Below are 6,814 nucleotides of genomic sequence, written 5' to 3'. Positions count from 1 at the left end.
GTCAGGGTTCTTGTCGAGCAGATTCGAAATCACTTTTTTTTAAATGAAGCGCATCCAGAGGCTGGATTCAAACCTCGGCTTCCCAGCGCACCAGCCCGATGCTCGCACCAGCCCGACCGCCTTTTTTTCATGGTACTTTATAGAAATGTAAAATATACGTGCGCAAGTTATTTGCATATCAGCGATAACACATATAGCCCCGTCTATAAGCACAAAACATGCAGTTCAGAGTACAATTATCACAATACACAGTTCTCTAAAAGGGAGGCAGAATGATACACTCTATCAACAACGGGTACCAATCTGGTTGGAAGCCCCTTTGATCTACAAAATTCTTGCGATTGTGAAATCATCTGAATGAAATGTGACTACTAAAACAAAATTGGTTCTGCATTCCGATCTACCGTGTGACTTTTTTATAAACTGTGCAATGTCTTATGTAGCAGCATCTCAAAAGCTGCATCTTCACATTGAGGTGGCGTAAGATATCGTATGGTATGAGGATTTACGTTAAGATTCTTTCGTAAAAGTCCTTTGGAGAACGTCCCAAAATAAGGTGGCGCCCTTGTCTTCAACGATGCAGCGTTCTACAGCGCCCGGTACATTACAGATACGACAGTTATTCGAAGATGCAAAAGAGTCGCAGTTTCGCCCGAAAGGCGAAGCGTCGATTGCGATAGCAAATTAGTAGACAGAAGAAGTAAGGATAGTAGTTTTATCGGCCGTAAAAAGTTAGAAATATTCGCTTACCAACTAAATAAACAAGCACGGTAAACATAAACACATCTCGCTCGATGACCGCGGAAGCTTGTACAAACGCTGGACTGAGAAAGCGCGCCAGCAGCAGCGAGCAAATTGACCTTTCGCGCTGGCTCTCGCTTCAACGCGATGTAAACGTCGAAAGCGCAGCGCATACGAAGCTGCCCGCACTCAGTGAATGCACTTTGGCCCATCGCAGATCGCTTTGAAGATGAGGCCCCCGTGCGCGCACACTTCGGCCGCGTCGCAGATCGCTTTCAAGATAGCTCTGTGAGCATTGCTACCGCAATAAAATGCCTTTTCCTACTAAACCAGGCTTTTACAGGTACCGTTAACTTTGTATGAGACGGCAACGGTGAAAATGCGCCTGCAGTTTCCATATAAACACGATCACAATACAAGTTTTCTACTAAAACCTGAACAAAGAATGTCGGGCCACTGATATCTACGAAGCTCACCGACGCCTTAATGGCATAGGGTATTATATTTAGGGGATTATTTGATTTACTTTACTTTTTTTTTATTTAGCCATTAGGTATGTGCCACTATAGGTGTGTGCTCGTTCTTGGCATAATCCTCCAGCATTTGCCACTTACACAAGAGGCACAGAATCCTCAACTGTTGTTCGATACGTGCCTTACGTTTTTGTACATACACTTGCTAACGCCATTCTTCTCTCAAAAATTGTCACGCATCGCCTTCGTCCTGATTACATCACTGCGTATACACTGTAAAGCCCGAGGACCTCGTCATCCAGTAGACCAGTCTTCAAGTACGCTGAAGGACAATGCATCCGAAGAGCCGAGAGCAGCGCGTCTTAGGCGGACGTTTATTCCAGCAGGAAGACGAAGAAGACCCGTGCCACGCGGCCTCTGCCACCGCACTTTTAACGCGATAGAGGTTAGGACCGCGTGTCGCAAAAAATGCGGTGTCGGCAATCAACGTGTGATCGTGGGTGGCGGGGAAAATCATCTAACCACAACAACCACGCAGGCCCTCCACGGGGTGCAAGGTTTTGGTGAACAAAAATTGAATTCCTCACAGTGAAATCCGTCATAAAAATGGTAAAGTACGACTTTACCATTCGGCGTCGGATTCGCCGTCGGATTGTTTACCAATCGGCATCGGATTGTAATTTGAATGTACGAGAAAACCGAATTCTGCTACGAGGAAACCGAAACACAAACCCCTTTTCTAGCATTTCTACCAGACCTGTGGGCGTCGGGGCAATAACAAACGATTAATAAAATAATAAAAAAGGGGCTAGGGCCTTCACATTTTATAATCATACCACTCATATTGCCCCTGGAAAAACTCCTTTCCAGCAATGCATTTCAGTTTAAAAGTGAAGCTGACAATAAGGGTATCGGTGTAATACCCCTGACACAGGGGCAAAAGTAAAGTCCTTTGCAGGAAACCCCTTTTGTTACTCCGAAGGACCCTTTGCAGAAAGGTGTTGCGCCGATGACACACGGCATCGCACAACTTCTTTAGGTGGTTCCTCAAATGAACGCGCAAAAAAAGCGTTGTTTGTTAAAGAAGAAAGAGGGAAAACATTTACAGAAAGCTGCGCATGTAGCTTACATTTAGTGATTGTAGAACTTAAAAACATTTTTTCCCAGTTTTGATGATAATGCGCATATTCGGAATACAACACGGCGGCGCTAGCAATATGGTGCGAGCGTTTGAGAGTATAGCTAGAGTAAATCTTCACTGTACGACAAATCGCATTACCACTAAAAATTAATACATTTTTCAAGGTAAAAAGATACTTACGGGGCACCGTAGTAACGTAACACGTTTTCGTCTATTGATGAGCTGTGCACGATGTATGCGAGAGTACACCTTTCCGCTCGAAAAGTAGATGCCCGATCTTTCCCGCAAAGGAACTTTGCCGGGAGGGAGATACTCCTTTGTAGTGTGTCACTGCGCTTGAACGCCTTTCCGGTAGATGTCCCCTTGCCTAAAGGATTTTAGAGTGCCCGTGTGTCAGCTTGGTCTTTGTAAGCTTGCTTTCCCACATTCAGTGTTGCTGGGAATGAAGCCTACTTGCCATATGCGAACGATGCGATGCGAACGGGTCCCGATAACGCTATCGCGTTCTACTCTTAAAGGTGAAGCTTAAAGGGCCCCTAAACCACCTCAGATATTTTTTGACCATTTCAAGTAAACATGCGCATCGAGTTCAGAATGCCGTCACGATCAACGATGCCAAAGGCTGCAGCGCTACGCGCCGCGGGGGCGCCACAAATAAAAAATGTTACAGTTTCGCCCTAAGGGCGAAGCGATTAATGCGATAGCAACACAGCAATGTCATACGAAGTAAGGTGAGCGGCTTTGGTAGCAATATGAATTGTAGTAAACATGAGCTGATTAAGTAAGCAGGTGTGCTGCGGCGTAAGTAGACCGACATGAAGAGAGACTCGATAACCACGAGAAGGCGCGTGTGAAACGGTGGTGTTGATGAGAAGCGCTTCCCGTGGGCAGCGCGTGCGAAGGGACACACCTGTAGCGCTGCACTGCCGACCCGGGCAGCATTGCATGTGTAGCGTGCGTTGGAAAATGTGGCCCGACTATTACTAACTGATTGAAGAAGCGTGGTGTGAGCGCGCACAAACAAACATGAATAGATCACACTGAATGACTGCAGACAACGACCGTCAAAACGCTGGCAGCGAGCGGATATATACGCCGCAGCAGGGGGCGAAGGTACGCGCGGTCTATCGCTTCGACGGAAACTGAGCGGCGAATGCGCATAAAGGTCAGAGCCGTGTGGAGATAAGAGACGGTGCGGTCGAACGAACGACGAGCGCGGTTGTTGGCAGCGTAGAAGTGCGCCCCCCCCCCCCCCCCCCGCTCCTTCCGGCGCTGGCTTCCCGCTTCCTTGCTTGCGCGTGGGAGAGATAAGAGACTGTGCGGACGAGCGACGAGCGCGGTTGTTGGCAGAGAAGTGCCCCCCCCCCCCCCCTGCTCCCTCCGGCGCTGGCTTTCCGCTTTCTTGCTTGCGCGTGGGAGATTGAGTGCGTTCGCTCTCCGTGATAGCGCGCGTCCCCGCACGCTGCCTCTGGGGCATACGGCGCGCGGCGCAGATTTTATCTATACGGAACCTCACGGCGACGCCGACGGCGACGGCGACGCCGACGGCAGAAATCCGGTTGAAGTGTCCATATAATTGCTATCGCAATAAAAAAAACAACGCCGTACACCTCTCGTGGCCTTCCCGGTATCCCCCAGCGGTCGTCGCGATGTCAGCAGGATGAATCTGGTGATGTCAGCGTCGGGGACAATGCCCATTGGTCAAACAAGAACCTACGACTTCCGGTTTCTCTGCTAGCAGGTACGCGCGCTCCCTGCTCTTCCTTGTCGTGTTGCTCGCTTGTGCTGTTGCGTTTGCGCACCGCTTATCAGCCGGCGCCCAAAAGTCTGGCTCATCTGTTCCGGACGATAATCTGTTTCGCGCATGTGCGCTGATATGTTTTCACTCGCCCTTTGATCACGGCGTTCCTTTATAAAGGACTGCGGATCACGCCGTTGGCGCTTCTTTTTGTACACCTACGTTCGGCAAGCATGCCGCATTAAAAGTACGTTCTTCCTTCTCCCGGCGTATTCTTCTCCCGGCTTGGAACTCAACTCGGCCAAACGTAACAGTGCGCCCTTGCGAATCGGTAATTACAGCCCGCAACGCAAGTGCCCAATCGCTCGCGTTCCAATACAGTCGTGCTTAGCGGTCTGATTAGCTCCGCGAATACAGTGCGACAGTGTTGGCCTTTCTAGACGAGCGCGCATGAACACTGGCCGGCACCGCAGCAACAGCGGGTAGCCGATAAGCGCGGAGTACACGACCCGTTACCGGCACGGTAACTCGCCGTATCCCGTTTGCCATTCGCGGGCCGCCGTCCGACGGCGGTTTTCCTCGCGAAAGGCGAGATTTCCTTGCCGTAGAGAGGATGAGACCGGGACCCATTTGTGCGGTAGCCTCACCGCCGCCGATCGCTCGACGGCGCCGATATCATCGCTAGGCCTTTTCCGGCTCACTTCAAAGCTAGAACAGACGGCGCTTCGGAATGAATTACCGACGCTCCCAAGCCGCAATATTTATTTACCATTGTTATCGCTCTTCGCAATAATTGTACAGGAAGAAGTAAACACGTTTATATTGACGCGAAGTAAGCTGCCCACTACAGGCACTAGATCGCCAGAGAGAAGACTACGAAGAACGCAGGTGTGCGCGCGTTCTCTTGAGTGTCGGCCATCATTAAAGAAGTCTGTTCTCTTTCGGCGAGTGCGAATTAATTATCTTCGTGACATTTTACTGGTGGAGGTGCAGGGTATATGATACCATTGCCGGAGACGCAGCGTACCCCTGACTTATCCTCAGTGAGTAGTCCGGGAGAGATTACTTCTGTGCACGTACGCACCAGCCGCCGTCTTCAAGGGCTCCAACCTGAGCACGGTCTGTTTCCAACCTGAGCCCACAGCCTCCTGCTGCTGCGGCTGTTTCGCCGGCGCAGATAATCTTCAACCAGCCACAGACGCCGATTGCATTCCAAGAAGATGCTACTGAAGACGTGGAAGATTGGCTAGACCATTTCGAGCTGGTCGCCAAATGCAACGGATGGAACGAAGACCGCAAGTTGCGCAACGTGCACTTCGCGCTCCAAGACTCCGCGAGGCCGTGGTTCCATAACCATGAAGCGACATGGTGGCGGAAACAAACATAGCAAGACGCTATGTGAGGCCATTGGTCTGAGGGTGGTATGCCGTTGTCAACTTGTGCTTTATAGCGCAGGAGTGCAAGAGGTCTTGGACAACCTTCGATATGAAATAGCGGCCCCGGTCTCGTAGGAACTGTCGAGGAGCGCCGTGGTGAAGTATAACGTCTTCGAGCTGGAAGTTGGCGACGTCGGTTGCACAGCTGGTTAGAAGCGCCCAAGTGATCGCATACCGGGTCGTGTAGTTGGTAGCGACTGCTATCCACTTATATCCGCAGGCAAATAGCGGAGAAGGGTCAAGAAGCTCAAGATAACCCTAAAGAATGGCTACGATGATACGTAAAGGGCGGCCAGCTGAAGGTGGTCAGCTGGGACTACGGCTGGTTTCTTCTGCCGCGGGCATTCTTCACAGGAAGCGACGTAACGGCAGACGGAACGGTCAATACCGGGCGAAAAAACGCGATGCCGAACACGTTCATTTGCCCTAGAGATTCCGAGGTGACCCGCAGTAGGTACATCATGTAGCTGTGTGACGACAGTTTGACGCATATATGTAGGAATAACCAAGAGGGGTTCAAGACCCGCGGGGTGCGTGTTGTAGTGATACAAAACGTCATCCTGCAGCACAAAAATACGCAGAGAAGGGAAAGGTGTCTCAGAAGTCAGCCGGAGAATGACGTGTCGCAAGTTGGGGTCACGGCGTTGCTCATCTCCGATGTTCTGAAAAACCGCAAGCGGCAGCACGCAGGTACACTCGCAACTGTCTGGAAGCTCTCGTGGGTTTACTGGATTGCGCGACAAGCAATCAGCATCTTCATGCAATCGGCCGCTCTGATACACAACTGTGTATGAGTACTCTTGGAGTCGTATAGAGCCCACCGACCGAGACATCCAGTAGGATCCTCTAGAGAAAAAAGCCAGCATAAAGCATGATGGTCGGTGATAACTGTGAATGGCCGGCCGTACAAGTAGGGGCGAAATTTACCCACTGCCCAAACGAGGGCAAGGCATTCGCGTTCAGTAATGGAGTAATTACGCTCCGATTGGGACACAAGACGGCTAGCGTACGCAATAACAAGGTCGCAACCTTGCTGGCGCTGAGACAAAACAGCGCTGATTCCATGACCGCTGGCATCGGTTCGAACTTCCGTTGGAGCGGTCACGTCAAAATAGTCTAGAACTGGTGGTGAAGTGAGCCGCACGGTAAGCTCAGTCAACGCAGTAGCTTGTTCTGGACCCTAGACAAAGACCGCGTCTTTCATTAGAAGTTCTGTGAGCGGGCGCGGGACGTTAGCGAAATTTCGTAGGAACCGGCGGAAGTATGAGCACAGGCCTACAAAGCT

Source organism: Dermacentor silvarum, chromosome 4 (assembly GCF_013339745.2).
Source record: "Dermacentor silvarum isolate Dsil-2018 chromosome 4, BIME_Dsil_1.4, whole genome shotgun sequence".
Lineage (NCBI taxonomy): Eukaryota > Metazoa > Arthropoda > Arachnida > Ixodida > Ixodidae > Dermacentor > Dermacentor silvarum.
Note: the sequence above shows the minus strand (reverse complement) of the source record.